This window comes from Tamandua tetradactyla, chromosome 2 (assembly GCF_023851605.1).
Source record: "Tamandua tetradactyla isolate mTamTet1 chromosome 2, mTamTet1.pri, whole genome shotgun sequence".
Lineage (NCBI taxonomy): Eukaryota > Metazoa > Chordata > Mammalia > Pilosa > Myrmecophagidae > Tamandua > Tamandua tetradactyla.
In genome coordinates, this window is record NC_135328.1 from 21,389,163 (window position 1) to 21,415,516 (window position 26,354).

General features: G+C 35.3%; 1 long non-coding RNA gene across 1 annotated transcript in view; it reads right to left on the reverse strand.

The window, feature by feature from the left end:
* Positions 1-3,932: 3,932 nt before the first annotated feature.
* LOC143659168 (uncharacterized) overlaps positions 3,933-26,354 on the reverse strand; it is a 38,148-nt gene continuing 15,726 nt past the window's right edge. The window contains exons 2-3 of the long non-coding RNA XR_013163445.1: positions 4,908-4,962; positions 3,933-4,007 (exon numbers count right to left, since the gene is read on the reverse strand). This is a non-coding gene — a long non-coding RNA (uncharacterized LOC143659168). The remainder of the gene's footprint in view (positions 4,008-4,907; positions 4,963-26,354) is intronic.

The following is a 26,354-nucleotide window of genomic DNA, read 5'->3' on the forward strand; positions in this document are numbered from 1 at the left end:
TGAGATCTGTATGAATGGAACCACTGCCAGCCTGGACTAAAAAGGACAGAAAATGGACAGATTGAAGGAAAAATGACTGTAAAGACAGAACCATGGAAGCTAACTTATCCAAAACAGATACAAAAAGCATGTAAAAAGCACATTAATAACAAGTTGGACTAAAGCTGCAGAACAAAGCTTTTATATGTTATGCAAATAAATCAGAGTTCACATTAGACTCTCAAAGTATAGAATCTGAAATAACCAGCATTAAACAGGAAGAAAAGTGTTATTTTATAATTATAAGGTTTATAATCCATTATGAAGAGATGAGAAAATAAAAATGTATGTGCTGAGTAATACCATGCTTGACAATATATAGAAAAAATTAATTATTCATGGAGAAGATTGGTAGAAACAGAATAAAGATGGAAGAAAAAAGAGCACATCTCTCTCAGTTAATAGCTCATGTGAGCAAAAACCTATGTACAGATGAGGTTACTCAAATATTATGATTAATAAACATGTTGAAATATATGTTGTGTTTTATATACTTTTTACTACGTCCACTGAAATAATGAAAATATTGTAAATATAATGGCCCCATAAACTCCATGAATCAGAAATTACATTCTGTATCTCTGACCAAAATAAAACTAGAAATATATTTTTTAAAGCTTCAGCAAACAGCCACAGAAAATCATATGAAAAAAAGAAAAAGACTACCCAAAGTAATTCCTGAAATAAACAGAGAATTTAAAGCAAGCATAGACTGTTAGATATAAGATAAAGATATTAGAGCATATTGAAAATTTCAAATTGGGAAAATACTAAAATATTAAGAAAATTCATTTTTAAAATGCTTTGAATTTTGACATAGAAAAATAAGGAATAATCAAATTTAGAAATTAAAAAAAAAGAAAATAATTAAAGGAAAGTTCATGGAACTCTTCAGGAAAGAATTAATGGAGGCAAATGCTATCTTATTCCACAAGTCCTAATATCGCCATTGCAATGATAAAAATAAAATTAAAATGAGGATGACAATGCTATTTTCAGTAGAAAATATCAAACAGAGCCACCCATGGTTAGAAAATTTTAAGAATTATTATTTGATATAATAGGGATAGAATCATATTGTCTGAAGGACTTATCAGCTAATAAATGGAACAAAAAGGAAAAATGGATCTGAAAAATTAGTGAATAGGTGTCTAGTAACATAGTATGGAAAATCTAGACAATAATGGAACAAATGGCATTTTGAAGAGAAGTAACCACAAGGTTTTGACCTAATGAAATACTTCTCAAGTTTACCTACTGGTAAGAAGCATCTTGCTATTTCATGTTAAATATGCAAGCTACCTGGATATGCAGGTAATCTGGAGACTGATTCAGATTTGTGTGGAGCCCAGGAATGTGTATTTTTGTAACAAGTCTTCTGTTGCAGGTGGGGGTGTGGCAAGGGGCATATCTTCTGGAAATTTCTGTCTCAAAAACCCCTGTAATCATTCCCTTCAAACTTATACTTGGCAAGGAAGGCCGTTGAGTGTAATGATTAAAATGCAGACTTTACACTCTGTTATTTATCTACATTGTCATCTTGGGCAAGTTACTAAATCTTCATAAGCTAAATTACCACACCTAGTCCCTAAAATTGTTTTAAGAATTAAATGAAATAATTATACAAAGCACTTAGCACAGTGCCTACACATTTTAAGAACCTATTTATTGTTTGCTGTTCTCACTTAATGTTTTTTAAGCATTAAACGTGAATCATCTTTTTCAATTCCCACACCAACATTATGAGCCAGAAAGGATGTATAATCTCCAAAGTAATGGTAAGGGCCAGAAACAGAATTCTGACACAGATCTACATGTTTGGAGGGTTCATACTGCCTAAAGGAAATATATTAGGTTTTACCCTAAATGCCCATATTTTAAAACACCACAGAAACAAAAGTTAAGTCAATTCAGTAACCAAGACAGCAAAAAATATATATCAAGAATTAAAATTAGATATATAAGTGGTGTGAGAGAAAGAGTGTGCAAGAGATCATCGGCACTTACAATTTCGGAAGACAAAAATGAAAAACAGTATTCATGTGGACAAAGGCAAGTCACAAAAATGAAATTAAAACAAAAAATGCTCTAGCAGTCAAATAAATGATTTACTGGTTACTAGCAAAGATATGAAATATGATCATTCTCAGAAGTAGAGATCATGCATAATTGTACACTTAGTGACATTTAAATTAGTGCAACTTTTCTGTAAGTTGATTTGACAAAATATATTAAAAGCCATAAACATTTATATAACTGTTAATAATTTCATCACTAGGAAATATTAGATGTTTATAAGAGTATGGATGTGACAATTCTATATAGAATGAAAAACTGAAACACAATCCAAATATAGGAATGGAGAAGGTAATTGATGATATATATATCTTGTGAAATACTAGGTGGCCTTTACAAGTCATAATTTTAAGAATTAAAAAAATATTGGAAATGCTCACATTAGGGATGCGTTTCTAGAAGGATGACATATCAGATATACTGAGTCTTTGGGGAGCAGGAAATTCTTTTCACTTGCATCCTAGTAAAATATAGAGTTTGTTCTGTTGCTGAATATGACCTGAAAAGAGAGTGAAGTTCATCAGTGGATGAGAGGGAGAGGATCCATTGTAGAGATGGAAACGTTGACTTAGACCATAAAACACAAACCATTCATTTACAGAAGCAAATGGGAAGGCAGCAAACACATCAATGAATATAAGTGAGTTGTCATAGTGTCTGGCTTTTTGTGGGATATCTTTTCTGATAGCTTCGATTTCTCAGTGAAATAGGAGATAAGTAATCATCAAAGAGGGAGTATCAGAGGATGTGTGGGAAGTTTGAGAGAGGAGAAGCTGTGAACTTTTGAGAAAAGAGTAAGGAAGAATCCGAATGGACTAGAGAAACGTACTATAATTGTTGAGTAACATTTGAAGCCTGTGAAGTATTGGTCATGACTTCTAAGGTAGACCACTGTACATGGATATTTGCTTTGCTCCAGCCATGGTACACTGTGAATAGCAAAGAACTGGATTTAACCAAGGCTGAGGTTTTGTCAAGGAAGTATAATATGGAGGAAGGCAATTGAAAGTACATACCAAGGAGCAATTAGGATAACTGGCCAGGAGATGTGAGTAGTTAAGGAGGGAAGGAGGAAGTGAGGGGATGTGAGATATGACTTTCACACACCTGAGATTTGTATGTACTGTATCTGTAAATAACACAGATTTGTACATATTAATTGGGATGAGAAAGTAGTAGTATCGCCAAATAGAAATCAAAAGTAATGATTCTCATTTTTTTTTCTTGTTAGGTGATGGGTTCATAGGGGTTCATTTTCTAATGCTTCATAATTTATCAGTATGTTGCATGTACTCAATTTGTCAAATTTTACATGACAAAAATGTAAAAGGAAAAGCCTTACATAATTCTAATATAATTAATTCAATTATTGTGATACTAAAACTTCTTCAAAAAAATGCCTTCCCTCTAAGACCTACTTGAGCCAGCTAAAGCAAAATAGCCCTCTAGGCATGCTCTATAATGTTACATTATTTTACTTCAACGCAAAACATCACATAACATATTATCTTATTTGTTAAATTGTTAGTAAGCCTATTGTTGCCTCCCTTTACAGTGCAAGAGATCCTATAGGATAATAGGATAGAACTCTATTGCATTCACTGTCATCTCTCCATTTGCTAAAATAGTGCCTGCCTTGTGGATTACTAATCTTTCACATTATTGATGAATTAATATTTTTTAAACTTATTGTTTAGAAGAGGTATAATAAAAGAGGAAGACAGAGAAGTTTGTGTTTAGATTTGGAGATAGATTTATATGTGATTCTCATTTTGTTCTTTACATTCCGTATCAAGCTTCATTTTTGAAATGAGGTAGTATTTCTTTTGCAAAAGAGTCATTTTCTTCCTTAGATATTCATACAGGCTACTTAGAAATTCATGAGTAGCTTCCTGAGGAAAATAATACTTTGTGAAAAAATAAAATTTTGACAAACATAGTCATAGTTCAAGGATTTTGAGCAGGTAGGTACAGTTAAGTACATACCAAATGTTCAGAGCTACCATCTCTGGGTAGACATTCTCTATAATGTCATCTCTTTAAAGACTTTTTTATATTTTCTTTATTTCATAAATTTAATAAATGAACTTATAACTCTTTTAAGATCTGAAAATAATAAACATTTTTAAATAAAAATCGGTTCACACATTTTCCATTGTAATAAGTTTTTTTGAAGTTAAAATATGAAGTTCTTAAGTAACATATGGACACCAAGAACTTAATAAATAAATACATTAATTAATTAATTAAAATAAAGCAGAAGAAGAAGGGGAAGATGAGAAAGGAAAGGTGTCTGTGATTTGATTAATAAATCACATTTCTTACTGGCACTAATAACATGCTTTAGCACCTGGAATTCACTACCATATGCTGTTGTGCTAAATGAAACTCAGCTAAGTATCAACACACACCTGAGGTTCGTATGTTCTATATCTATAGATAGCACAGGTTTGAAGGTATTTATTGTGTTGGGAAAAATAGCAGTGTCCTGAAATAGAAATAAAAAATAATTTTAAAAGTTTACATATCATCATTCTTTGTAACACTAAATCAAGTATCCTTGTAAGCAAAGAAAAGCAGTTTGATATTTTGCAACCGTAATCTGCCTGGAAGTTTTCAATCTGGCCCTAGATTTACCCTTCACTGAATGACCATATAAAAGTCACTTTGCCTACTTGAGGTTTAATTGTCACATCTGTAAAATAAGGAGACTACATTAGGACTCTGTCAGTCTGTTCCTCGACATTGTTTTATAGAATTCTTCTCTTAGAATATTCAGGCAAAAATCTTACCCTGGAGTAGAGAAAACTCTGCAGGAACTCACAAGCTGTCCTTCAGTTTCCTCACCTGGGGATCAAAATAGTAGTAAACACATAGAGGTGGTAGAAGTTTTAAAGAGTTATTTAATGTTAAGTATACAGAGGAATACGCCTGGAGAATTAGTAAGAATTTCAGAAAAACACTCTCAGAGATTTTCATCACGTCACATGCAGATTATTCTCCCTTGTTGCGCCCGCCTGAACCATGCCCGTTTTCTGTGCCCTGCTCTATGCCTGGAAAGGATGACTTGAACTTTTGTCAGTTTTGTCAGTAGGACTCCCTTGCTAGTTGCTTTCTATTTGGTTCAGCCAATGGAAGACATTGCCAAGAGATCAAAAAGGGAGAGGAGAGAGTTTTAGGTTTCCTTCTCTCTCCTTGTCTGTTCTCTAATGTCATATGCCTGCCAGTTCATTGTTTTCTGCCAGTTGGACCCTGCTCCATCATTTCAGCTCTCACTGCATGTTATAACAGTGTCATTTTTTGACCCGTCAACCCTAAGAGTGGTAACAACCTCCCACTTGCTAGTGTAGGGTGCTGCAGTCCCTATAGCCTACCCAAACCCTTCACTGAAGTCTCTCATTATAATCATGGGAATAAAACTTTGTTTTCTGCCTAGATCCTGACTACTTACTAACTATTCTGAATTAGTTAGAAATATTTATAAAGCAATTTGCTCAAAGAAGATACAAATATAATTTGTATTCTTTGTCCTTTTCATCAGAAATAGTGATAAAAGTCCTGGTTTGATGAACAGTATTTGAAGGAATAGACTGTTAAGAACACATTAGCAGAATTTAGGAAAAGATTACTAGACATAAGCAGAGTGAAGATATTAGAACAATCTTTATCTTATGCATTAAGGCAAACATGATGATATGGAAATTTATATGTGGTTATTAATTTAGAAGGGGAATGATTTTGATGGAGATGATGACAATATACATACAAATGTTAGGTAGACATTTTAGATACATTGTCTGGTTTACTGTTCACAAAAAATGGGAAATAGTTATCTAAGTATTTCTGCCTAAAAAAATCTTTAAATATCAGGAAATTGGTAAACATCCAACGTAAGCAACAATAAATACGGGAAGGGAAAACAAATGTCTTAGAACAGAGTTAAACAGGGGGAATTATGGAAACATACTTTATAGTTCTTTTTGTTTCAGGAAATATCAAATTGACTTTTTCCTGCCTTACCAGCTGGATAAACATGAACATCTGGGCCTTTAAAGCTACAGGCAATTCTCAAGGCAAAATTCAAATATGTCCTCAGCTATTGTGTCATTGCACTGTATTTAAATTTTAGTTTTTACCAATTTCCTGTAACTATTTGAATATGTAGTTCTGTCTCTCCTGCTTAAGTTGATTCCTGGACATCAGGACTTTCATTTTAGGCATCTTTTCATGTCTAAAAAAAATTACCTGACACATAGTTGTCTTAATTAGTGAATGAAATAATTGAATATTGTAAAATTATACGTACAATTATGCTGGTTAAAAGTGATCCATTAATCGGAGAGGCTGGAGGGAACTGCCTGAAAATGTAGAGCTGTGTTTCAGCAGCCATTTTTCTTGAAGATGATTGTGTAATGATAGAGCTTTCACAATGTGACTGTGTGATTGTGAAAACCTTGTGTCTGATGTTCCTTTTATATACCTTATCAACAGATGAGTAAAACATATGGAATAAAAATAAATAATAGGGGGAACAAATGTTAAAATAAATTTAGATTGAAATGCTAGTGATCAATGAAAGGGAGGGGTAAGGGGTACGGTATGTATGAATTTTTTTCTTTTGTCTTTTATTTCTTTTTCTGAATTGATACAAATGTTCTAAGAAATGATCATGATGCTGAATATGCAGCTATGTGATGATGTGAATTATTGATGATATATGTAGAACGGAATGATCATAAGAATGTTTGCATTTGTTTGCTGTTTTATTTTTTTAATTAAAAAATTAATAAAAATTAAATTAAATTAAAAAGCTGTTTTCCAAAAATAAAATAAGCTTTTTAAATCTAAAAAAAAAAAAAATTGATCCATTAATCAACATCAGCTACAAGTTATCTTAAGTACATCACCTGATAAACTGGGATCTGCCAAATTTATTTAACTCTGAAACACTGACTATGTCAATGAAACACCAAAAGTATATGCTCAGATTAAAGTGGGCAAAATTATAATAACCACCCCACAGATAGATTCCTTCTTTCAGGTACAGTTCCATTGTGAATGAGTCTTGGGTATGTTTAATGTATTTTAAATACCAAATGATATGAATATATAGAGAATGTCAGAATTAAATGTATATTATATATCACCCTTTGTCTCAGGTGGTAAATAATACCTGTGTACTGAAGCACAAGTGGAATTTTATGCATTTGTGCTACAAATAATTTCTGCTACAACTTTCTGGAGTTGTCAGGTTTATAACAATGTTTCTTAAAATTAATACTATATAATGAGAAAAATATTGAAATGCAGTCAACATTTTCTTATATCACATATAAATATTAATAGAGACCAACTCTAGAATCGATTATTGTACATGTAAGTATATATAAGTATGTGTATATATATTTGAATATATATACATTTATATATATACATACACATTTAACAAGCCACTGATAGTTTTAAAGGAATATATTTTATAAAACACTGTCTTTCTAAAACAAGCACCTTAATACCTAAATCATGCCATGTTTTAATCAGGACACTAAATTATATATGAATTCACCATATCAAAATTTTTCACAGTAAAGGAAATAATTTTAATTTGGTGTGAACAGTTTGTTTAGAATCTATTCAAATGTTATCATACACTTCTCCCCAAAAAAGATACAATATGGGAATGTTCATTGATTTCTTCATGTAAAACTAATCAGTCACCAATCTTTTCAACTTTATTTATGAAATTGCTCCTGCATCTCTATCCCTTATCATTTCTCAATTTCTATAGTCATTTCAATTTCCTTAGATTTCCCTTAGAACTCACCTTCATTTCCATCTAATTCAGTTAATGCTAATCTCTGTCTGATACCCTACCGTTAAGTTCTACCCTTTCCTATTCCCCATCCACATTCTAATCCAAGTTATCTTTATGAAACATAGATTTTTGCTGTTTCACAATTTATCTTAAGAGACTTTTATTTTTCCCCACTGCTTAGGGGGAAGAAGTTCAATTTTCTAAACAATGAATTTGAGACCTGACCACTATGGACCTCGCTAACCTAATTTTTGCTAATTCCCTTTCTCTTATTTCTTCCCATTTTATTTCCCTGTCTCTTATACATGCAGTGAGTGCCCCACAATCCATCATCTTTCCATATGACCCCAAAACTATGCCTCTAATCATGTTGCTTCCCCTGATGAATGCTCTATAAAAGCAGTTATTACCATGTCCTTCATGGACTATTTATTGGGACTCCCCAACATGCTGCATCTTTTTGAGTTCCTGTAGATACATTTTTAATACACAAATTTTCCACACTGTTATATAATTGTTGGTATGCCTCCCTTTTTCTGTATTAGGGACTGCCAGAAGAGTAACCGTCTTATTTATCTTTCCATCCCCAGAATATAATATATCACCAACACCCAAAGGAAGTACAGAGCATATGACTTACTAGTGAAAATGTTTACTCGAAGCTGTGAACTGTACAAATTCCATTAAATTATCCAAGCCTTAAATCTAAGCAAACTTCTTTCAGAATTTACTACTATTAATCAGCTTTTTCCTCTTGGAATGCTTTTTTCCCTTGGAATAGTTATATTTCACTATTTTAAATGATCACATCTTCTGGACTACTTTTTTTAACCATTTGCTTGATGATTTTTATTTCCCACCACTAAATGTCATAATCCGGTTCCACCTTTTCTCCTTTCCTCTTCCTATTTTACATACTTTCCCCAGGAAATCTCATCCAAGCCCACTGTTTCATTTATATGTTTTGCAGAGGGCTTTGCGCTGGTTTTAAACTGTTATGTAACACCCCCCCCCAAGCCATGTTCTTCTAATCCAATATCGTGAGGGCAGACATATTATTGAGTATAACCTTTTAATTAGGTTGTTTCCACAGAAATGTAACTCTGCCCATTCATGGTGGGTCTTAATCCTCTTACTGGAACTCTCTATGAAGAGTATAAAAAATAGGAAATATAGTTACAGCTCAGAACTGACCAGAGAGCAGAGAGATGAAACCAGACAAAGACGTTTGCAGATATTAAGCTAAGAGATGAAACCCAGAGTCTGCCCTGGAGAAGCTAAGTGAGGACCAACAAATGCTGGAAGCATTTACTGAGAGAGCCATTTGAAACCAAAAGCCATAAAAAAGGACAGCACATGGCACCATGTTTCTTACCATGTAATAGAGAACCCCCAGATATGATTGGCCTTTCTTGAGTGCAGGTATCCTTTTGCCTCTTGTTGATGCCTTAATTTGGACATTTTCATAGCCTTAGAACTGCAAAATTTATAACCTGATAAATTCCCTTTGTAAAAGTCAATCCAGGGTGGGCAACAGTAGCTCAGCGGCAGAATTCTCGGCTGCTGTGCTGGAGACCAGGGTTCAATTCCCAGAGCCTGTCCATGCCAAAATAAAAAAAAAAGTCCATCCATTTCTGGTATATTGCCTTTCAAGAACTTTAGCAAACCAAAACAGTATCCAAATTTAAAAATCCATCTCTGGACATCCTTAACTTAATTTCCCATCACTCTCTGGACATCCAGCCTCATAAGGGCAGTCAAACAACATTGTAAAAAAAAGAAAAGCATGTCCTACTTAAAACTTTTTCTGTCACTGGATTCAATATCATTTTCTTTGGGGAAAGTAAAAAAAAATAATAACTTTGACATTGACACTGATTACTTTCTCAAGGCTCACCTCCATTTTATACTCAATTTATTGGTGCCTCTACCTTTGAGAGGTAGCATGATTCTCTTGATTTCATTTGAGTTTTTCTCCAGGCCAACAGTAGGACCCAATTAATTGAGATAACTCAGCATGGCTTCTAACATCAAATGCATGGCTCCATTTATGCAATCAGAAATTTTTGCTACATACTCAGAAGCACATACTGTTGTTATTTTCCTTAAAGGTCTATGATCATTACATCCATTTCTCTATTTCTCCTGTACATATCTCCATATAAGTAGAAAAGCAATTATCATTACCAGTCTTAAAGAGACAATTTAAATAGACAACTGTTTTCAACAATATATTTTACTAGAAACTTCGAAAGGCCCTCCCACTATAATACAGCAAAATCCTGAATCATTTACAAAAACATACTTTTAAACATTTCAAAGCTCTCCAAAATAATTTGGAAAGTTTGAGATGCTAAAACCCAATAAAAACTTTAAGAATTCACATAGCAAGCTGCTGAACAGAGCAAAAATAGAAGAATTTTTACTCAAATGTCTATGCCACTCCTGGGATCAGGAGACTAGGCCTGGGGCTCCTGGAAGTTGGGCTGATGAATATAAAACTTCCACATTTAGTCTCAACCTTCAGAGGGAGCTAAATTGGTCCCACATTAATGGCAAGTAAAATTCTCTTTGCAGGTAAGCAAGTCAAAACATAAGACTTCAGGATTATTGGGAATAAATTCAATAAAATATAAGCAAAAAAGGAAGGGAATAGAAGGGAGCAAAGAGAACAGAAGGAAAGGGAGTGGAAGAGAAGGGAAAGGAAAAGAAAGGATGAGAATGGAATGAAATAGAAAGCCACTTAACCAGAAGGAATCCTTCTACAATGAGTGATGTGGTTGACTTAGAGCCAAAGACTTCAAGTATTGGAATTATACACTATGGAATATAAATCGGGCATAAGCAAAATATATAAAGTAATAAAAATTTGAATAAAAGGCTGGGCAATGTCTAGCAAACAAATTTAAATGACACCAGGGATATCTTAAGTAAGAGTAATAGAACGTTTAAAAATGAAAAATACAATCATCAAAATTAAAGCTTATTGGATGGATTTAACAGTGATGAGGTGAGAAGAAGGAATTAGAGTACCTAGAACGCAACTCAGAGAATCAAAGAGATGGAAATAGGAAAAAGAGGTTTAAAATTATGGAACATAGATCATCTCATTAAAAATATTTTAGCTGTATTTTCTTTACTACATGCTCATGTAGTATGAGAACAGAAAACTTTGATTGGTTTGTTGAGATCTTCTATTTCTTCCTGAGTCAGGGTAGCTTGTTTGTGTGTCTCCAAGAATTTGTCCATTTCATCTAAGTTGTCTATTTAGTTGGCATATAGTTGTTCATAGTATCTTCTTATGATTTCTTTTATATCTTCAAGGTCTGTGGTAGTGCACCCTTCTCATTTCTGATTTTGTTTATTTGCATCCTCTCTCTTTTTTTCTCTGTCAGTCTTCCTATTGGCCCATTAATTTTATTGATTTTCTCAAAGAACTGACTTTTGCTTTTATTGATTCTTTCTATTGTTCTCCCATTCATTTATCTCTGCTTAATCTTTGTTATTTCTCGTCTAATGTGAAGAGTTACCTAGAAATGTCTAGACCAAAAAAAGACCCAAACAAACTGAAATGGTTGTATTAAAATTTCATAAACTGGGCTTTAAACTAATAATCAAAAGGCACGAGTAAGAGAAAAATGAAATGAAAAGAAATATATAATAAAAATTAAACATTAAAAATACATTTAAAATGGGATCCAACTGTAGAAAACAATAGAAGTGACAAAGATAATAAGGGAATATCTGAATTATTTTATGCCAATTTATTTAGAAAAAGTTGAAATGGATATATGTGTATGTATATATATATTCTGGCATAGCAGACTTATTTTTGAAGTATCTATTGCCCCCTTTCCTCTTCCTTCTAAGCAATAGAAGTTTTAGTTGGTACCTGATGTCCAGATACAGTTTATATTTTCAAGTACTACTTGCAGGTAGGTATGGCTAAATGAGTAAATTCTGGTCAATGCAATGTAAGTGAAAGAGTTTTGTGAAATTCTGGGTTGCATCACTAAGGAAAGAAACTTGCTTTCTCTGTTGTCTCCTTTTATTATTCCTGCTAAATGGAATGCAGACATGAAGCCTGAGCTTGAGCAGCCATCTTGAATCAAAAGATGGAAACTGTTTGTTGAGGATGATAATAAAGCAACATAGAAGGAACCTGGGTCTCCAGTACTATTGGTCACCTTACTAGTTCTGGGCATTTTACTAAGCCTTGTTTGTCCATAATGAAACAGCCCACTACAATGAAACACTTTTACTCTACTTTACTCAATCCACTGTGTTTTGTATATTATTAGGCCATAATACACTTAGAAAAATGTCTCAAATAAGAAATAGAAACCTAAATCTTTCTTGTGGTGCTTTGGAACTGTATGTACCTTCTTGTTTTCTGAAGCAAGAAGCTGGAATCAGTGAAACCTGCAAAAGAATGGAAGATACTGGCAGATGCCGCTGTACACCTTGTCATGGGGCAGGGATCACTGGCAGCTGGTCTCCAGGAAGAAAGCATCACCTTGATGATGCCTTGATTTGGACATTTTCCCAGATTCTAACCGTAAGTGATTAAGTTCCCATTGCTTAACCTGAACCATTTCATGGTATTGCTTTGAGAAGCCTAAGAAACTAAAACAGTCCTCGTTCCAGTTACCAACTGCCACCTAACAAACACCACAAAACTTAATAGTACATGTAATTGTATATATTGTGTGGCTCTACTTCACAGCAGGGGCAGATCTTTTCTGCTCCATGATGGGGGCCTGAGCTAGAATGATTCGAACAGCTGGAGTGAGTTGAACAAATGGGGGCTAGGTCAGCCGAGGCTCAAATATCCAATTCCAACCCGGCTTCTTCACTCAAATGCCTCCCTCCTGTCAGGGATGGCTGAAGGACTGGCTCTGCTGAATGCTGACCAAAACTCTGAGACTGAACATCGGAGTATTGGTGGCATCATCAACATATGGTAGCTGGTTGGAGGAAGGATGGACAATTCAATAAAAGTTTAGAGATATCTGGTTTCCCATCTGGCAAGATAGATATAGATAAAGATATAGATAGATATAGATATGGATTAGAATTTGCTCTCTACCTCATAGTGTATAAAAATAAATATATTTCAAATGAAATGAAGTTTTAAATATATCAATAAACTTGCAATATCAAGGAACATATATAATATTGAGCTCTCAATGATCTCTAGGAAAAACACAACAATCTGAATCATACAAAAGGTATAAATTAAGTACCTTAAAATTAAGAATATCTTTTTTCATCAAAAGACTGATAGATAAAACAGGGAAATTATCCACAATATGTGAAAATATAGTTGTAATGCATATTACTGACAACATACTTTATCTAGAATATATATATATATATATATATATATTCTAGATCATTATATATATATATAAAAGTCCAATAAATCAAAAGGAAAAATAGCCAACATAAGCAAAATATGGAGAGTCATTTCACAGACACCAGAAAAAGAGTGGCTGATAAACATATGGATGGACTAGTTATGTGCATAGTAAGAGCGCCATAATAAATATGTATTGAATGAATAAACAAATGAAATGGAAGAACAGCATTCATGGCAGAGAAAAGGAATATGGAAAATAAATCTACAATGAAACACTATTGCAGATCCAAAGAGTTGTCAAAAATTAAATAGTCTGACATAATTTTGGTGACGGTGAATCCAAATGGGAACACACAGTGGTGCACCCACAATAGACAACCATTTGGCATTATCTATGAAGCTGGACTTCAGATTCTACTTCTAGATACATATCCTAAGTATGTACTTTTGCTCATGTGCACCAAGAGGCATAAATATCGAATATTCTTAGAAATATTGGTTTTAATACAAAACACTAAAAGCTTTCAGCAGGGAAACAGATAATAAATGCCCCACCCCCCAGCCCCCACACAATGGGAGTAATGTGCACAAAAGTGAAAATGTATGAACTTCAGCTATCTGCAATTTGGACTGGCGACCTCTTAGAAATACAAATAAAGGGAAAAGAATCAAGTCACTGGAATAAATATAGAACATGATTTTTTCCTACATAAACCCAAAATAGGCCAAACCAAACAATATATTGATATTGTTGAAAAATCCCCTTATATGCATTAAAGCTATTCTGAAAAAAATAAGCAAATGCTACATGCAGTTCAAGAAAGGGTTCTTTCTTGGGTAGAGTCAGTGGATGATATCGGGGAGAAACAAACAGATAAGTAACTTCAACAGTACTGACAATTATATATCTCTATCTTAGATTTCTTACAAATGCCTAGTTTAATGTCATTTTATATCATCTACAATTTCCCTAAAGTCTACAAAATTGACTTTATTTTACCTTTTAGACAATTCTTAATTCCAGTCTGTAATAGATTACTAAAGTCCATACCTTACAGAAATTATAAAAGTTGAACTACCAAAAGAATTGATAGATAAGCTTCAATAAATGTCTGAGCCTTAAACCCTTCCAGTAACTGGACAGTCAGTTGCTTTCTAGAAGCAGCAGCAACAGACCCAGAGAACAAATGCCAAGACCTGATCAATCCAAACTTTTCATGTTGCTGGACTAGCTCCAGATCATTATCTTCAAAGTTTGTGGTTATATTTTTTCTGATATGATCAAGGACAGCCATTCATTCATTCAGCACACACTGCTGAACATGCACTATGGGCCAAACAATGTGATAGAAATGGGGGATACAAAAATACCTTCTATGGTTACATTCTGCATTTTTAAGTTGCACATTACTGTCAATATATTAAATAAAAAGAAGGTGTATTATTATGTAACATGTATAGATCTCAATGCATAAACTCACATTTATGATAAATGTAGCAATCTCTCTCCTAGGATGGGATAAAACAATAATATATTTGTATTTCTTTCTATCAGGGAAAAATTCTTCTCTGTGTTTTTCCCACAATTATGTCTATTTCTCTGATTAATTTTCATTTTCCTTTTCCATCATTTAACATCCCATGTCTATGTTTTTTTGGTCTCTTTGTTTTGTCTTTTTTGTTCTGTTATTTTAAAAATCATTATAGGATTCTAATATATATAGTAAGAAGGAATTGGTAGCTATTCTTACTTACCATGTCTTGAGAAATATTGAAGACGAAGCCAGCTACCTACCTCAACGGGGGAGTGGGTCACTTGGGAGGCTCACAGTATGGGATGAAAGAGCATATAAAAGAGAGAAAATAGTTTTATATATAGTTAGGGATCCTATAGAATAGTTCACTTTTGGGGGGCCCTAGGCTAAGCAAAATTTTAACATCCTTCCTTACTAAAGATACACTACCACCCCTTAAATTATTTGAAGCTTGTTAGATCTTAAATCATAAGAAAACGTATGACAATATTTTATGTTGTGGCTTCATTTTTGACCCAAGTGCTGTTTGAATAAAGAGAATGTATTTGTTTTTAAGCTGTGTAATTTAAAGAATTACTATTGCATAACAGTTTAGGTAAGAGAATAAAATTATAAAAGGATGCCTTTATGCTCTTCTGAGATTCTGAGATTACCTGTTCAGCCAAATGTTCATTTGGCTAGAAATGTCCATTTCACATCAGCTAGAACCTAATGGAACAACTACTTCCCCTTTGCTGACTAGATGAAGAAGCTCAGACTGCACAGATGACATACACCCCTCTCTCCACCTTTGTTCTGTGCCATACAGAGTCTACTGGTGAGGAGTGCTAGCAACCCTTCTCCCCTCTAGATGTAGGATCCTTTCCTTCTTCCTCCTTAGTCTCCTGGTTGCAGAGGCTGGGGAACTGAGAGGGAGAAAGCTGGAGCCTGGTGTGGAGGGGCAGAGCAGCGGAGCCCACAGGAGTGCACAGACGGGAGCCCAGGACTAGGAAGTAAGGCAGGCAGTGTTCCTTGGGTGTGCTACCCTCAGCAGTGCAGCCCCATGACTGGTGACTCATCCCACACCCCATGCATTCGAATCCTGTCACCCACTCCCATTTCCTGTGCTCCAAGCACCCCCACCCCACCAGCCCCCACTGCACATAACTGCCCTACATCCCAATCCCAAGTGCAGCCCAGACCACCTCTCCTGCACCCCTCCTGAGCACTACCTCCCCCTCCCTATTCCCTGCAATCTGCTGCTAGCACATAAAGGCTGTGGGTGCTAACCCACATACCTAGGCTACCCCTGCCCCCCTGCCCATAGTATCAGACATCCTCACTCCACCCTGCCTGAGCTCTGCACAACCATTTACAGCACTCCCAGGCCCACATATGTGCACAAGACCCCAATCACACCTTTCAGCTCTGGCAACCACACTTTACAGCAGTCCTAGAATAGCACATGTACATGGCCCTCAGCCACACTTCTCAGCTCTGAGAAAATGCCAAGCTGCACAGCTGGGTCATATCTGCCCCCAATCCATGAAGGCATAATGCTGACCTGCTGCCATAGCTCTATGCATGCACACAAAGGGTCCAGTGCCTTAGTCCAGCACACACCAGGGTTTCAATCCCAGAGTCATGCACCCACACAACTGCATCCTCCCTGGCCACTGGGTGCCCACATTCACAAGCCTCAGCATAACTTCCCCAACCTGCACTTATACCTGCCCTGAAACAAATCACCACACTAAGTGCCCCATCCTGTGCCCTGCTCCCTGTTGTACAACTGTCCCACAAACACAAGGCCTTAGACTACTGAAAGAAATCAACTCCCAAAGTAAATCAATCAAAATATTTACATGCCACAAAGACAGCAGAAGATCACTAAGCAAATCACAATGCAGACAGATATAATCCTGCCTAATGACCAAATTAAAACACCAGATGAGACACAGACATTGGAACAACTAAACAAAGATATTCATACAACTCTACTTAATAAAATAACTGTGATAGCAAATGACATAAATGAGATCAAGAAGACAGTAGAAGAGCATAAAGAGGAATTTGAAAGAATAAATAGAAAAAATAGCAGATATCACAGAGATTAAAGACTCTGTTGATCAAATAAAAGACATACTAGAGGCACACAACACCATTTGAAGAGACAGAAGAAAGAATAAGTGATATAGAGGACAGGATAACTGACTTTGAAGACTCAAAACAGCAAATGGCAAAAAAGATGGAAAAAACTGAATTGGAACTCAGGGAAATGACAGACAAAACAAAGCACATAATTATAAGAATCATTGGTGGCCCTCAGCCACAGGAGAAGAGAGGAGAAAAGGGCTAGGAAGAATAGTTGAGGGTATAATGGGGGAAAACTTCCCAACACTCATAAAGGACATAAATATACAAGTCAAAGAAACCCAAAGAACTCCAAACAAAATAAATCCAAATAGGCCTTCCCCAAGGCACATACTAATCAGTCTGTCAAATGTTGAAGAGAAGCAGAAAATCCTGAAAGTGGCAAGAGAATAACAATCTACCACATACAAGGAAACCAAATAAGACTGAGTTCAGACTACCCAACTAGAACCCTAGAGGTGAGAAGGCAGTGGTATGATATATTCAAGGTCCTGAAAGAGAAAGACCAAGAAAGACCAGCTAAGAATTCTGTACCCAGCCAAACTGTCCTTCAAAATTGAGGGAGAGACACAGACAAAGCAGTCCTGAAAGCCAATCTGTCAACAAGACACCGGCCCTACAAGAAATACTAAAAGGAGTTCTGCTGGCTGAAAAAAAAAAAGAAAGACAGGAGAAAGAGTTCTGGAGGAGAGCACAAAATTGAAGAGTATCACTATGGGTAATTTAAAGAATACAAAGAGAAAGAGGGAAAAGACTATATAGATCTGACAAATAAAATAAAAAAGATAAGATGGTGGACTCAAGAAACACATTTTCAGTAATAATTTTGAATGCTAATGGACTAAACTTACCAATTAAAAGATACGGGTTGGCAGAATGGATTAAGAAACATAATCCAGCTATATGCTGATTACAAGAGACTCATCTTAGGCACAAGGATACAAATAGATTGAAAGTGAAAGGATGGAAAAAGATTTTCCATGCAAGTTGTAACCAAAAGAAAGCAGGAGTAGCTATACTAATATAGGATAAAACAGACTTTAAATGTAAAGACATCGTAAGAAACAAAGAAGGACACTATATACTAATTAAAGGGCCAATTCACCAAGAAGATATAACAATCATAAATGTTTACTCTCCTAATCAAGGAACTCTAAAGTATATAAGACAGACATTGGCAAAACTGAAGGCAGCGATAGGTGTCTCCACAGTAATAGTAGGAGACTTCAATACACCACTCTCCTCTATAGATACAGCAACCAGACAGGAGATCAACAAGGAAATAAGAGAAGTTAAATAACTTGATAAAGGAATTAGACCTAACAGACATAAATAGGTCATTGCACCCCAAAGCATAAGGATATACATTCTTCTTTAGTGCTCATGGAACATTCTCCAGGATAGACCATATGCTGGGGAACAAAACAGGTCTTTATAAATTTGAAAACACTGAAATCATTCGAAACACTTCCTCTGATCACAATGGGATGAAGCTGGATTTCAATAACCACTAAAGAATGAGAACATTCACAAATATATGGAGATTAAACAACACACTCTTAAACAACCAGTGCGTCAAAGAAGAAATTGTTAGAGAAACCAATAGCTATCTGGAGATGAATGAAAATAAGAGAACGACATATCAGAACTTACGGGATGTGGCAAAGGCTGTGCTATATAGGAAATTTATTGCCCTAAATGCCTATATTAAAAAACAAGAAAGAGCAAAAACCAAGGACTAAACAGCACACCTGGAGGAACGTGAGAGAGAACAGAAAACTAACCCCAAAGCAAACAGAAGATGAGAAATAACAAAGATTAAGCAGAGATAAATGAATGGGAGAACAATAGAAAGAATCAATAAAAGCAAAAGTTGGTTCTTTGAGAAAATCAATAAAATTAATGGGCCAATAGGAAGACTGACAGAGAAAAAAAGAGAGAGGATGCAAATAAACAAAATCAGAAATGAGAAGGGTGCACTACCAAAGACCTTGAAGATATAAAAGAAATCATAAGAAGATACTATGAACAACTATATGCCAACTAAATAGACAACTTAGATGAAATGGACAAATTGTTGGAGACACACAAATAAGCTACCCTGACTCAGGAAGAAATAGAAGATCTCAACAAACCAATCAAAGTAAAGAGATTCAATCAATCATCAAAAATCTTCATACAAAGAAAAGACCAGGGCCAGATGGCTTCACAGGGGAATTTTATCAAACATTCCATAAAGAAGTAATACCAATCCTGCTCAAACTTTTCCAAAAACTTGAGGAAAAAGGAACTCTACCTAACTCATTTTATGAAGCTAATATCATTTTAATACCAAAATTGGGTAAAGATGCCAAAAGAAAGGAAAAAAATTGGTTCATTAAGGCCAATCTGTTTAATGAACAAAGATACAAAAATTCTCAATAAATATTAGCAAATCAAATCCAACAGCACATTAAAAGAATTGTACACCATGACCAAGTGGGGTTTATACCAGCAATGCAAGGATGGTTTGACACAAGAAAATCAATTAATACAGCACATTAACAAATTGAATGGGAAAAATCACATGATCATCTAGATTGATGCTGAAAAAGCATTGACAAAATTCATCCTCCTTTTCTGATAAAAACACCCCAAAAGATAGAAATTAAAGAAAATTACCTCAATATGATAAAAAGGGAATATATGAAAAACCAATAGCCAGCATCATACTCAATGGAGAGAGTCTGAAACCTTTCCCCCTAAGATTAAGTACAAGACAAGGATGACCACTGTCACCACTATTATTCGACATTGTGCTAGAAGTTTTAACTAGAGCAATCATGCAGGACAAACAAATAAAAGGCATCCAAATTGGAAAGGAAGAAGCAAGACTCTCATTACTTGCAGATGATATATACTATACTTTGAAGATTCTGAGAAATCTTCAGCAAAGTTACTTGAGCTAATAAATTCAGCAAGGTGGTGGGATATAAAGTTAATATGCAAAAATCAGTAACATTTCTATACATAAACAACGACCTAGCTGAGAAGTCAGTTAAGAAAAAATTCCATTCAAAATAGCAATTAGAAGAATCAAATACTTAGGAATGATCTCAACTAGGGATGTAAAGGACTTGTACACAGAAAACTACATAACATGCTAAAAGAAATCAAAGGAGATCTAAATAGGTGGAAAGACATTCCCTGATCATGGATAAGAAGGCTAAATATAGTTAAGATGTCAATTCTCCCCAAATTGATCTACACATTCAACACAGTACCAATCAAAATTCCAAAAACTTACTTTGAAGATCTGGAAAAGCTAACTACCAAGTTCTTCTGGAAGGGAAAGAAAACCCAGATAACTGAAAGGATCCTAAAAAAGAACGAAGTGAGAGGATTAACACTCCCTGACTTTAAAATCTATTATAAAGCCACAGTCATCAAAACAGCGTGGTAATGGCACAAAGATAGAAGCATTGACCAATGGAATCGAATCAAGACTGGAAGAATAGACAACCAAATCTATGGTCAACTGATTTTTGACAAGCCCCCAAATCTTCTGAACTGGGATGAAATAGTCTTCAATAACTGGTAATGGAAGAATTGGATATCAATAGTCAAGAGGATGAAAGAACACCCATATCTTATACCCCACACAAAAATTGAACTCAAAGTGGATCAAATATATATAACTATAAGAACTAGCACCTTAAAGCTTCTAGAAAATGTAAGAAAACATCTTCAAGACCTAATAATAGGAGGTAGCTCCCTAAACTTTACACCCAAAGCACAGGCAACAAAAGAAAAATAGATAAATGGGAACTCCCCAAAATCAAATGCTTCCGAACCTCAAAAGACTTTGTCAAAAAGGTGAAGAGACAGGCAATGATATGGGAGAAAATATTTGGAAATCACAGTTTGGACAAAGGTTTGATTTCCTGTATATGCAAAAGAAATCATACAACTCAAACACAAAAGAACAAACAACCCAATTATAAAATGGTCTAAAGATATGAATAGGCATTTTTCTGAAGAGCAAATACAGATGGCTCAAAAGTACATGAAGAGATGCTCATTTCCACTGGCTATGAGGGAAATGCAGATCAAGACTACAATGAGATGCCACATCACACCTATAAGAGTGGCTGCTATTAAAAAAGCAGGAAACTATAAATGTTGGAAAGGATGTGGAGAAACTGGGACACTTATGAACTGCTGGTGGGAATGTATAATGGTGCAGCCACTATGGAAGACTATTTGGCAATTCCTTAGGAAAATAAATATCAAGTTTCCCTTCAATCCAGCAATAGTGCACTTGGTAAATACCTGGAGGAGCTGAAAGCAATGACACAAAAAGACATCTGCACACTGATGTTCATAGCAGCATTATTCAAAATCACCAAAAGATGGAAACAAACCAAATGCCCATCAACAGATGAGTTGAAGCACATGACAAGATAGATGAGCCTTGAGAACATAATGCTGAGTGAAATTAGTCAGACAGAAAAGGATGTATACTGTATGATTCCGTTTTTATGATCAGCATAAAGGTATAATCAAAGGCTTATAATACAGAATATAGGGGGCTTAGAGATACATAGAAACTACAGATGGGTGAACCATTAGCAAATGAGGTTGAACTCCAATGTAAGGGAATAGACAGGAGCTAAGGTGGTTCTCTAGTGGGTCTATAAGCAATACTACCATAGTGAAGATGAACAAGATTGAAAGGAGTCATATAGACCTATGTTTCCCACTGATTAACACTAGAAATATAAATTAGTTCCCACAAGAATTACTTCAAAGATGTGATTCTTGTATAAAAAGTGTTTAAGTCCAGGCTACAGGGGGAAAACTGCTACTGCATGCTATGAGCTATGTTCAAAAGGAAACCATCAGCACTACCACAGCAACAGCAGAAGTAAATAATTGGGGGAAGGGACAAGAGTTAAGGGAAGGTTTAGATTTCCTATTTGGCAAGGGTGTGTTTATACAATGGTATGGTCACCTTTAGAAAATGCTTATAAGAGAATAGAGGTCTAGATTGTAAGTTTACAGAGCAGACACATTAAGTCCAGAGTGGTGATAGTTATTTCTGGATTTTGAGAGGCTGTTTTATATATATAACCCAATTTAGAGACAAGAACGAAGCCAAACAGGTTGGGGTTAAAATAATTCAGAACATAGGTGTAGGGAAGACAGTGTCTATATCTTAGAACCACATATACTCTTTGAGACCAATGGAAGAAAGGTTTATTTGATATGGAACTGAAATTTTCTGTAGTGCATAATTTAATTCAACCTATCTGTAGAGCAGGGAACACAGAATAAAAAATAGGTCCTTTAATCCTGTATAGATTATTGTAATGCCTGGAAACAACCTAGAGTATATTAAGCAGATAATCAAAAAGTATTGGCAAAGTCCCTGAGGGATGGGAGAAAAACAATATGGAACTAGTAAACCCTACCATCAGGGAATCCCCTGATACTGTGTCAAACTTTAGGGACACCCAAATCAATAGGTTGTGCCCTTGATCACGAAGCTTACTCTTGTGACGTTTATGTACATAGCGGAGAAGCTTAGACTACCTATAGGCATGCCTAAGAGTTACTTCTGATGGACCTCTTTTGTTGCTCAGATGTAGCCTCAGTCTCTCTAAGCCCAACTCTGCAAGTGAAATCATTGTCCTCCCCCTTATGTGGGACAAGACATCCAGGGGTGAAAGTCTTCCTGGTGACATGGGAGATGACTCCCAGGGATGAATCCAGACCTGCCACCATGGGATCAACAACTCCATCCTGACCAAAAGGGGTAAAAGAAGTGTAATTAATAAAGTTATCAGTGGCAGAAGGAGTTCAAATAGAGTTGAGAGGCTACTCTGGGGGTTGCTCTTATACAAGCTTCAGTTAGACCTTGCTACCTATCATAATATGCCAAACCCTAACCAGGACCATTCCAGCCAAGTCTAAAGAACACCTAGGGCAATATATAAGATTCCACAAGTGTTCCATGCAGTAGAGTAACTTCCCAGAAACCTACAACCTCCAGATGGGTTCCTGGTCCAGATAAGTCCTGAAACCTAACCCAGCCTCTCCAGAACATGATATTCCATCTTCTTACCCCATATTAGTGACAGCCCCTTCCAATATGAAAAATTTAGAATTGCCGTAGCCCAAACACCCCTAAAGAGATAATGCAAAGGTCAAAAGTGATGGTTGAGTTATACATAGAAGATAGGACTTAACAAATGAATATGAATGCTAAATCATTAAATTGATATCTCTTTTAGTCTCCAGTATTTTAAAGCAGCTAGAAGTAAAAATCTAAAATTGTGAAATTGTAACCCATTTCAAACTCTGAAATATGTTCTGCAACTAATTGTGGTGCTGTGCTTTGAAATTTATAGCTTTTTTGTATATATGTTATTTTTCACCAAAAAAAGAAGGGGGAAAAAGTCAATTGTGATGATAAAAAAATATTTAAGCCCTCTAGGCTCCTATATTCTGGAGCAGCTAGAAGGAAAAATATGAGAGGATCATATGGCAGCCCATGAAAATTCTGGGATCTGTCATGTAACCACTTGTTGAAGAGTGCTTTGAAAATTATTGCTTTTCTATTTTTTTGCTTTGAAAATATGTTATACTATACAATAAAAAAAGTTTTAAAAAAAGGAATAAACCACCCAATCTCAAAGAGAAAACCCATAAATGAGGCCATCGGTATTTTTGTTTGCTTGTTTGTTTGTTGTTTATTTGGGGTGCATGGTTTGGGAATTGAACCTGGGTCTCCCACATGAAAGGAGAGCATTCTTCCACTGAATCAATGATGCACCCAGCCCTCGGTGTTAATAACTAATTTTCTAGACAATGAGAAAAGAGTGAAATGCCTTCCTCCACTCCCCTTTTCCCTACATTGTACACAAGTCCTACCAAATTACAAGCGGCAACTACTATAGATTGCCCTTTCATTATATTGCAGTATTTTTTTCTTTTCATAATTGTTTCCACTAACATGTGAGGTTCACAACATCAAGAAGCAGACTGTGTCAAATTTATCTTTTTGCCTTTACTAGAAGTTAATATTCGATCCATGATGCATGGTAAATTCTCAGCAAACATCTACATAATATGACATTGGAGGGGTGCAAGGGTGGTCCAGTGGCAGAATTTTTGCCTGCCAAGAGGGAGACCAGGGTTGGATTCTCAGTCCATGCACTTCCCAGAAAGACAAACAAGCAAGCAAAACAAACAAACAAGCAAAAAAATTCAACAAATGGTGCTGCAATAATGGGATAATTACATGGAAAAATAATGAAATGTGCCCCTACCATACAAAATACTATATATATATAGCATTGGATATCTTTTAGCTTTCTTAAAAAACCACATGCTTCTCTATCATAATTATTCATCATTATAACATATTTTTCTCATAATGCAAGGTTACAGTGGTCAACTAAATAGTGATTGCCATAAATAACTGACACTCACCTATTTAAAAAACACTATATAGAATATAAGACTTTTTCACCAGTTTTTTTTGCAATCTAATTACAATTATATTCTTTGCAATGTCAGCATTATTAAATGAAAGTTATATGAATTTATTAATCTATTTTCATGTCCCTGCTACATCTTGTACTGTGTATACAAATTTTATTTTCAAAATTCTTATTTATATCAGTCAGACAATATCACCTATGATTGGTGGATTTTAATTTTAGTACTGCCCTAAAACTACTCTGGAACTCATTCATATTTAAATCATTATAACTATCAAGTGAGACTTTTACTATGCATGAGAGATTTGAAATCATTTGAAAATTACCATTTTATCATACATTCTGTAGTATCGGTGCTCATGAATATAAGATTTTCCTAATAATTAAAAATTTTGCTCTGTATATCATGGTACAATATATTTCTTTAAAAAATTCTCTTTGGAATTATAAAAAAGGTACATACCTTAAGATTTCTAATATTTGACACCTCTACTTTTATGTGGAATAATTTCTGGCAACAAATTATGTACTAAACACAAGTCATCACCAAAATGTTTTCTCTTCGCATGATTCTACAGCTCTTGATCTTTGATACCCTTGGCAATAATTCATCCCTATCAAAGAGAAAGTTCTGGTTATGAATGGATATTCTGTTCAATTTACAGATCTCCTTTTTATCACAGATAGTATTGTCCTAACCTGCCTAGCTCTCTCTCCCTGATCTCACAGAGTTCTGAATCTGGCATCACATACACAGTCTTGTAGCATTAGACCCACCCCAGATATGGGGAATGGGCCTTTTCTTGTCATCAGGACTTAATCCTAATTTCAAGTACTGAATAACCATGCTTCAAATGAATTTTGTTGCTTATGTCACTATGATCTTGAATTCTGGTTTTCCTAATTGAAATCTGTTTCATTCCTTTTGAACATTTCTGTCATTGAATGACAGCTATAGGAACTAGATCCTCTAATTGCAATGCTGACCCCCTGTTCTAGTTTGCTAGCTGCCAGAATGCAATATACCAGAAATGGAATGGCTTTTAAAAAGGGGAATTTAATGAGTTGAAAGTTTACAGTTCTAAGGCCAAGAAAATGTCCCAATTAAAACAAGTCTATAGAAATGTCCAACCAAAGGTATCTGGGGAAAGATATCTTGGTTCAAGAAGGCCAACGACGTTCAACGTTTCTCTCTCAGCTGGAAGGGCACATGGTGAGCATGGCGGTGTCTGCTGGCTTTCTTGTGGCTCTACCAAAAAGGGGCTCTCTCCAAAATGTTTCCTCTTTTAAAGGATTCCAGTAAGCAACTCCACCTTCAGTGGTTGGAGACACATCTCCATGAAAATCATCTAATCAGAAGTTACCACCTACAATTGGGTGGGTCAAATCTTCATGGAAACAATCAAAATGCTCCCATCCAGCAATATTGAATGAAGATCAAAGGGCATGGATTTTCTGGGGTCCACCACAGATTCAGACCGGCACCCCCGCCCCCCATTTCCTTTGGATCTGGGCTAATGATTTGCTCTTAGTAGGAATTGAGGAGTCTGAAACTTTGCCTCAGACATAAGCTAAGACCTGGGTTGCCATGTCTCCCTGGGACTGACACTGAAAATGTCAGCACAGTAAACTAGTTTCCACCTAAACCAATTTTCCTTTCTGACACCTCCTGCTTGCCCTTCACTGAGTTCTTTCAGATCACATTTCTTGCCCTGTCAGCAGTGTCTTTTCAGATTATTAAAATTCTTCCAGATCTAATCAATTCACTTCTATTCTGATTGCTCTATTGTCAAAATATTTTATAGGCACAAATAGTAGACAGCGAAGAAATGAGATATGGGAAAGAGAAAATAGCACAGTGCCAGGAGTCATCAAGTTATGAAGCCCTGAATGTTAAAACAATAATT